Raw genomic sequence first — 9,825 nt, 5'->3', positions numbered from 1 at the left:
ATATGCTTGTTTTGCAATTTCCCACCATGGTCACAGTGAATTGAAGCCCACCGTACATTCATGTTTCACATCCCTTTTTCATAACTCATTTTACCTCATTGATCCTCACGTCAACTTTCCCTTCCCATATGAACTTAGCATTCTTAGAGCAGATGATATCTGTATTTCACCACCTCTGGTCTTGACGTTGCCCTGAGGCCATAGAGTGTATGGATTAAAAATAAAATTTCAGGTGTTTGACATTGGTTGCATATCATGGCTCCATTGCTACATGCCTTTAGTCAAATCATTTATCCCCTTTAAGCCTCATTTGCTTCACATATGAAAAGTACTAATATTTCCCTCATATGGTCATTGTGAGGATTAAAAGAATTAAAACATTTCTAGTCCTCAGTGCAGTGCCTGGGACACACCAAGTGTTTTGTAAGAGTCAGTTCTAATCATTCACTTTTCCTCCAGTCATTGGTAGCTCTTTCCTCTGAATCTGAGGACTCTACCTGGTCCTTTGCCAAACTAGTGTAGTACTGGAACAAATGGAATGTTCATCCAAGACTCGTGATTGATGGTTGATGTTTGTGTCATATTAGCTCACATTTGTGTCAAAAGGAGGAATTATAATTGCCTCCACATGCCCTGTGCCCACTTTCTTTGGATGTTTTGCACTTGGATGGTCGGTAATCTTGCTAGGAAATTCCTCACCTTGACATGGCATCAACTTGCCTTTCTAACCGACCTATGATTTCTGAAATCTCAAGCAATTCTATTCTTCCTCCTCCCAGAGGCTTCCCAGGGTTGTTCATCAACACTGTGTCCCCACCTCTTTAAGGATTTCCATCATCAGCATTGTAGCAGAGTCCATTACTCATCCCCTAATTGTTCCAGGGAGCCTACCAGAATTTATCAGAGGAGGTGCAGTTTCTCAACGTTATTCAGGAACTCACTGTCTTCATCATCAGTTATTAAATAGTGAATGGTAAACACATGGACATTTCCACCAATCCCTAAGCAACTACTAATCTGCTTTCTATCTCTATGAATTTGCCTCTTCTGGACACTTCATATAAATGGAATCATACAAGATGTGGTCTTTTGCGTCTGGCTTCTTTCACTTAGCATATTTTCAAGGTTCATCCATGTGGTAGGATTTATTAGAATTTCATTCCTTTCTATGGACAGGTAATATTTCATTACATGGATACACCACATTTTATTTATATTCATCAGCTGACGGACATTTGGGTTGTTTCCACTTTTTGGATATTATGAAGAATGCTGCTATGGATATTTATGTACAAGTTTTTGTGTATACCTTGGGATTTCCTAAGTATACATTTTTAACTTTTTATTATGGGAAATTTCAAGCATATCTAAAAAATGAGGAAATAGTGTACTTATGTTATACCCATTATCTTGCTTCAAGAACAATGATTAATTCATGTCCCACCTTATTTCACCTATACCCTACTCTTCTTATTGCCTTCAGATTATTTTATAGTAGATTCCTGACAGCATGCGGTTTTATCCATATGTATTTTAGGAATTATTTTTAAGGCTTTTTTTCCCCCAAAGGTGTTATTGAGATAAAATTAAGATATTGCAAAATCCATTGGTTCAAAGTGCACAATTCAATGGTTTTAATGTATTTCCATATTTCTCTAATGACTAACAATGTTGAGTATTTTTCCTGTGACTGTTGAACATTTGTCTGTCTTCTTTGGAGAAATGTCTATTCAGATTCTTTGCTGCCTATTTTAAAAATTGGGTTATTTGTCTTTTTATTATGAGTTGTAAGTGTTTTTAATATATTCTAGATAACGCATCCCATTTCAGATATCTGACTTAGAATTATTTTCTCCCATTCTGTGAGTTTTCTCACTTCTTGATGGTGTCTTTGGAGGAACAAAAGTTTTAATTTTGATGAGGTCTCATTTATCTATTTTTCTCTTGTTGCTTATGCTTTTGGTATCATATCTAAGCTAATGTTCCATATCTCAAGGTTATAAAGATTTACTTCTCAATTTTCTTTTAAGAATTTTATGGTTTTTAGCTCTTTCTCCTAGGTCTGTGGCCCATTTTGAGTTCATTTTTTGTGTACAGTATGAGAAAAAGGTCCAACTTGTTTTTTTGCAGGTGGATAGCCAACTGCCCTAGCACCATTTGTTGAAGGGACTATTCTTTGTCCACCGAAAAAGATCCCTATCTAAAATCAGCTGAGTATAAACGTAAGGATTTATTTCTGGACTCTAAGTTCTATTCCATTGATCTATACATCTATCATTACACCAGTATAAGACTCTTGATTACTATAGTATTGCAATAAGCTACAGTTTTGAAATTGGAAAATGTGAGTCTGTTAACTTTTTTTCTTTTTCAAGATTGTTTTGGCTATTCTCAGAACCTTGCAATTCCAGAGTAATTTTAGAATCAGCTTGTTAATTTTTGCAAAGAAATTAACCGGGATTTTGATAGGGATTATCTTGATTCTGTAGATTAATTTGAGAAGTATTCCCACCCTAACAATATTAATTATTCTTATCCATGAACATAGGTCTTCTATTTATTTAGGTCTTTAATTTCTTTCAACAATGTTTTTGTAGTTGTTGGCATAAAAGTCTTGCACTTTTTTTGTTAAATGTATTCTGAGGTATTTTATTATTTTTGATTCAATTATACATAAAATTATTTTCTTAATTTTATTTTCAAATTGTTCATTGTTATTATATTGACTTTTATATATTGATCTTCTGTCCCAAAACCTTGGTGAATTTGTTTATTAGTTTAGTTTTAATCTTATCACTTTACCTTGAGTTCAATTTTGGAATTGATCATCTTGCACAAGTCTCTTCCAAGATCCTGGGAGGGCCCCAGCAATCTGTTCATATGTTAGAGTTCTTTTTAAATTGATGCATAATTCATGTAAAATACAATGCACTAATCTTAAATGTACAGCTTGGTGAATTTTTACATATATTTACATCAATATAACTACTCCCAGATCAAGATATAAAATATTTTCATCACCCCAGTAAGTTTCCTCATGCATGCTCCTTTCCAGTTAACAAGCCACCCTCCACCAAATAAACAATTCTTCTGACTTTTATCAACTTAAATTAGTTTTTCCTATTCTGAATTCTATATAAACTACATTATGCAATTTGACTCCTTTGGATCTGTCTTTAATCACTTCGAAACAAAATGTTTCGAAGGTTTATGCATGTTGTTGCATGCACCAGTGGTTTTGTCTTTTTTTTTTTTCCTCAGTAGAATATCCAGAATTTGTTTATTCCTTCACTTGTATATGAACATTTGGGTTCTTTTCAAGTTTGGGTTATATGAATAAAGTGACGATCAACATTCTTGAACAAGACTTTTGGTGGTGACCACTCATTTATCTTGGATATGCACATGTTGCTAGGTCATGTTACCTTCATTAAAAATTGCTGACCAGTTATTCAAATGGGCATGTCATTATACACATCTATTATTAATGTATAATAGCTCCAGTTACTCCATATCCCTGCTAACACTTTATATTGTTAGTCTTTTTTACTTTTAGCCATTCTAATGGGTATTTGGTGGCATTTTGCTTAGTTTCAGTTTGCTTTTTGCTGATGCTTAATGAGTACAGCAACATTTCATGTGTTTATTGGTCACACAGATAACTCTTTTTGTTAGTTCCTCATTGGAGCCTCTTACATATTTTTAATTGGGTTGTTTGTTTGTCTTTTTATTATCAATTTAAAGAAATTCTTTATATATTCTGGGTAGTAGTCCTTTATCAGACATATGTCTTCGGAATATCTGTTTTGTTGCTTGCTTTTCATTTTGCTAATCCTGTTTTATAAACAGCGGAAGTTCAAACTACTTCTTAATTTTCCTTTTGATTTCTTTGCCCCTTGAGTTATTTAGTTATTTAAAAGTGTATGATTCAGTTTCTAAGTGTTTGGAATTTTTCCAGATATCTTCTTGTTATTTATTTCTAATTTAATTTAATTGCCATAAAATGTACTTCGGATGATCTGAATACTTAAAATTTTTTTTTTTTTTCTTTTTAGATGGAGTCTTGCTCTGTTGTCCAGACTGGAGTGCAATGGTGCGATCTCGGCTCACCGAAACCTCTGCCTTCTGGATTCAAGTGATTCTCCTGCCTCAGCCTCCTGAGTAGCTGGGATTACAGGCGCCCACCACCATGGCCGGCTAATTTTTGTATTTTTGTTTTTTTCAATAGAGATGGGGTTTCACCATGTTGGTCAGGCTGGTCTCAAACTCCTAACCTCAGGTGATCCACCTGCCTTGGCCTCCCAAAGTGCTGGGATTACAAGTGTGAGCCACCACGCCCAGTGAATACTTTAAAATTTATTGTGACTTGTTTTATGACCCAGAATATGGTCCATCTTGGTCAATATTTCATGTGCTTTATTTTTTAAATTTTTTTAAATTGTACTTTGGGCTCCCGGGTACAAGTGCATATCTTGCATCCTGCAGGATTGTTGCCTAGGTACATACATGACATAGTGGTTTGCTGTCTCCATCCCCTACCCCGCCAACCCTGTTGCCTACATCAGGCATTTGTCCTGGTGTTATCTCTCCCCATCCTCCCCACCCCCACTGCCCCCCCCTTCCCCTCCACCCCACCATTCCAGTGAGTGTTGTTCCCTTCCCTGTGCCCAAGTGTTCTCATTGATCATCGCCTGCCTATGAGTGAAAACATGTGGTGTTTGGTTTTCTGCTCCTGTGTCAGTTTGCTGAGAATGATGGTTTCTAGATTCATACATGTCTCTACAAAGGACACAAACTCGTCATTTTTTATGGTTGCATAGTATTCCATGGTGTATATGTGCCACATTTTCTTTGTCCAGTCTATCACTGATGGGCATTTGGGTTGGTTCCAGGTCTTTGCTATTGTAAACAGCACTGCAACAAACATGTGCTCTTTAAAATAGTGTATATCCCGCTATTATGAAGAGGCATGTTCCATAAATGTTAGTTGGGCCAAGTTAGCTGATAGTGTTGTTCAAGTCTCCTCTGTCCTTGCTGGCTTTCGCTCTGCTTGTTCTGTTAATTATTGGCAGTGGTTGATATCTCTAATTGTAATTGTGGATTTTTCTATTTTTTCTTGGAATTCTATCAGTTTTTGCATCATGCATTTTGACATTCTGTTGTTATGTGCATAAATGTTATATCTTCTTTATTAATTGACCTCTATCTTTATGAAATGGCCCTCTTTATCCCCAATAATATTCTTTACTCTGAATTCTCCTTTCATATGATGTTAAGATAGACACTCTAACTTTCTTTTGATTGATGGTCTTGCTTTTTAATACAAACAACATTTTTGCCTGTTAAGTGGGGTGTTTAGACCATTTATATTTCATATGATTATTATGGATGGACCATATCAAATTTCTAATTGCTTTATTTTTGTCCCAATCTGTTCTATTCCTCATTTTCTGCCTTCTTTGGGGTTTATTGTATGTTTTAAAAAATGTTCTACTTTATCTTTTTTATCTCTATTTTCTGTTTTCTTTTGAACTTTTTCAGTGTTCTTTTATTATTTCAGTGTAGCTCCTTTGTTGCTTAATAGATATAACATTTTGTGTTTGTGTTTTAGTGATTGTTTTAGGACTTATATTTTACATTTTAAAATTATCATTCAAGCAATATTATATCACTCCATTCAAGCAATATATTATCACTCCATTCATAGCAAAAGAATCAATGCAGTCACTTCAATTTTTTGCCTCTGGCCTTTGTACTATTCTTGTTATGCATTTCATATAACATTATTATTTTTGCTTAAAAAATACCTTTTCTTTTTTTGAGACAAAGTCTTGCTCTGTCGCCCAGGCCGGAATGTAGTGGTATAATCTTGGCTCACTGCAACCTCTGCCTCTTGCGTTCAAATGATTCTCATGCTTCAGCCACCTGAGTATCTGGATTACAGGCATGTGCCACAACATCAAGCTAATTTATGTATTTTTGAGAGAAATGGGGTTTTGCCATGTCGGCCAGGCTGGTCTCAAACCCCTGGCCTCAAGTAATCCACCTGCCTTAGACTCCCAAAGTGCTGAGATTACAGGTGTGAATCCCTACCCCTGGCCTAAAAATACCTTTTTAAGAGATTATATATGTTTGAAAATTCTGATATTTATGCTTATAATTGCCATTCTGGTGTTCTACATTCCTCCATTCAGATCCATATTTCCATCTGGTATTATTTCCCTCTTCCCCTAGGTACTTCCTCTAATATTTCTTATTGTGAAGGTCTGATGGTGATAAATTCTTTTAGCATCTCACCTCTATAATCTTAGTCTCAGTGGGTACCCAATGGAAGAACACTTCTACCAAGGCACTAAGAATGTTTCCATTAGATTGGGTGCTGAAATTACTCACTGATCATTTGGACTTCACATGCCAGAGAACTAATAGCTAGTGATCACTATTCCAGAATCACCAGTATTGATTTCCTAAAGGGAAATTGGGTTGCTGCTATGCAGTGTGAGCAAGAAACACTGCATCTAAAACCCAGTAGATATGTTAGAGAGCCTTTTAGTACTTCAGTCCTGGTCAATGGAAAATTGGAGCAACCCAGTAACGACAGAACCACCAATGACTCAGATCCTATAGTAATGATGGTTGGGATCACCTCACAGTGTAAAGAACTCCAACCAGATGACATGCTGGTAGAGAGGAAGAGAAACAAAGAATGAACATGGAGTAAGGAAACTATGAATATCAACTTGGGCCTCATGACCAGCTCTTGAAACAGGGACTCTAGCAGCTACAATTTATGCTAATTACCTTTTCATTTTCTTCTGGGCTACCTTCTTTGAAGATCACTGCTGCTAAATAACTTTATCATATTATATATTTCACATAACAGAATTGCTGATGGGATTTTGTGCATCTGTTGTGTTGGAGAGACGACTTTTTCACCCAAGAAAGCTCAAGCATGACCTCTGAATGGCAGAAGAGGTAGACTCTGGTGGACATTATAGTTCACTGCTCCAGATCCTTTCCCTCCCCAAGCCATGCTCCATCCTGCTCTGTGCTTTGGCAAGTTGGCCTGTATGGGCTACGCTGGTGGCTTCTTTGCACTCTGTCCTTTGGTTGGGCTTAGTCAGTGAGAGGCACTGGCAGGGGATGAGAGGGAGGGAGGAGAACGAGGTTGCATTATATATTCTCTGAGCTCATTACCTGCTGGCCTGCCACGAACTGGCCAACTCACTCCACCAAAGGTAATTCTTCCTGCCAGGTAGCCCCTTTCTATGCAACTACTACCTTTGAGTTAAAGCAACTTCTTCCTCCTCTTATTACACTTTAGATCAAGGGGTGGTAATAGCTCCTAGCCCTTGCTAGCCTGAGATCACTGTACAAATTGATTGGTTTTCTTGATGCCTGCCTGCATGTTATTAAATTCTCATTATCCAAGAAACAGAAATGCCTTCTGTTTCTTCCCAGGATCCTGACTGATACAGTTAGCTTGTGGACTGATTTCCTTAAACTCACATTTTCACCCCTTGTCCAATCAGCCATGGCCAGGATGTGTAAGTTTAAATATCATAAACACAACTGAAGGCCAGTCCAAGCATTTCCAGTGAAAACACTTTTATGAATAGAGGGTGTTGGCTTGATAGAGATCCCAAATTTGGCTTAACACCCAGGCAACAAGTTTAGATATGATTTTCACTTTATGGTGTAATAGCCCTGAAATCATTTGGTCGTGATGAGAATGTTGTTGGTGCAGTGGCAGGGGTGTTGTATTGGGATATCCCTGGTTATCATCCTTGGGTAGTGAGATAGTGATAGGTGAGGAGATGGGATTATTGCACTGGGACTCGGATAGCTTTTCAACCACTGATGGAGACAGCTTGAAGAGGGAGAGGAGGAAACGGCGAAGAACTGAGGGGACTTCTAAATACACCTTGATTTGCTTTGAAGACAGAGGGTGGCCCTAAACATTAGGCCTTAGAGTGTTGGCAGGGTTGGGGGAGTGGGAGAGGGGCAGGAGGGGCTACAGGCAGAAGCTGATTAGAACTGTTTTTACAAGAGACCCTGAGAGATGTGTAGAGCTGCCTTGTTGCCAAAAAGCCAGAGTATCACCCAGTTGGCAGCCTCCCATTTTTGTGAATAATGTGGCACAGCCCTGGAACAGTGAGTATTTTGAACTGTAACAGTTAACTATCGATAAAAGTATCTATAAGACACCAGTGTGCTGGTCATGAAATCGGCATCCCCACCCAAAGGGCACTTGTAGTGGCAGAGCGAAGAGGCTGGGACTCCGTACATGTGTAGCACCCAGGGGGCTCCCAGGAGTAAGAGTGGGAGGTTGATAGCTGGATTCCAAAGAGTGAAGATAAACTGTAAAGTCTAAATTATTTCCACAACTATGACCTCATTCATAGCCACGGCTTGAGCATAGGAGCATTAGGTTCACACTGCCTCATGCTCTTCTGTCCTCTGGACAATCTTAGTTCTCTGTCCAAAATTTTTGTCTTCAGACTTCATATTGTCATTTTTAGACTCTCTTTTCCCATCTCTTCCTTCAAGTAGGACCTGGAAATTCCTGCCAGTATATTTTCCCAGATTTATTTTATTTATTTTTGAATTTCATTTTTGTTTTTATTTTTTTTGAGACGGAGTTTCACTCTTGTTACCCAGGCTGGAGTGCAATGGCATGATCTCGGCTCACTGCAACCTCCGCCTCCTGGATTCAAGCAATTCTCCTGCCTCAGCCTCCTGAGTAGCTGGGACTACAGGCGTGCGCCACCATGCCCAGCTAATTTTTGTATTTTTAGTAGAGACGGGGTTTCACCATGTTGACCAGGATGGTCTTGATCTCTTGACCTTGTGATCCACCCACCTCGGCCTCCCAAGGTACTGGGATTATAGGTGTGAGCCACCGCGCCCAGCCCATTTTTGTTTTTATTTTTAATTTTTTGTAGGTTCACAGCAGGTGTATATATTTTGGGTTATTTTGAGATATTAATATTAGGTATTTTGAGAGATATGAATATGAGATATGAGGTATTTTGATACAGGCATGTAATGCATAATAATCACATCAGGGTAAATGGGGCATTCATCACTTTAAACATTTATCTTTTTTGTTTCAAACAATCTGATATACTCTTTTAGTTATTTTTAAATGTGTAATTAAATTGTATTTTTTACTATAGTCATTCTGTTGTGCCAGTAAATAATAGGACTTATTCATTCTTTCTAACAATTTTTTTGTATCTGTTAACCATCTCTACCTCTCCCCCACCCCACTACCCTTTCCAACTTCTGGTAACCTTACTTCTACTCTCTATCTCTATGAGTTCAATTGTTTTAATTTTTAGCTCCCACAAATAAGAATGTGTGATGTTTTATTAACAGCCAAGTTTTGTTGATTTATTAGTGTGCAAAGGTAGTATCTTTCCAATCTTACTATGTGATTTTCAGCACTGTACAATGTATGGGCTAATGTGTAAACATTTTAGGTCAATTGAATTCTTTCTATTGTCTTTGGGTTTAGTTTTCTTCTCCTTTCAGATATGTACTTCTCTTCTGAAGAACAAAGAATAAAGTAGAAATTATTTCTATAAATTTATTATGCAAATATAAATGCTTGTATGCAATCCACTTCCAGATGTACCTGGGTATTAGATGAATATGAATTCTCAATATTTCTGAAGAGAAGTATCTTATTTGCACGTGTAATCCCTAACAGTTCCCAAAAGCTTTCTAATAAATCCTTTTTATTCTGGAATGTAAACTCATTTTCTCATAAGAAACGAAGTGGAAGAGGCAAGAAGATCTGTGTCATTTTTTACACATCTC

The sequence above is a fragment of the Cebus imitator genome, unplaced genomic scaffold, assembly GCF_001604975.1.
Source record: "Cebus imitator isolate Cc_AM_T3 unplaced genomic scaffold, Cebus_imitator-1.0 Scaffold21, whole genome shotgun sequence".
Taxonomy (NCBI): Eukaryota; Metazoa; Chordata; class Mammalia; order Primates; family Cebidae; genus Cebus; species Cebus imitator.
Note: the sequence above shows the minus strand (reverse complement) of the source record.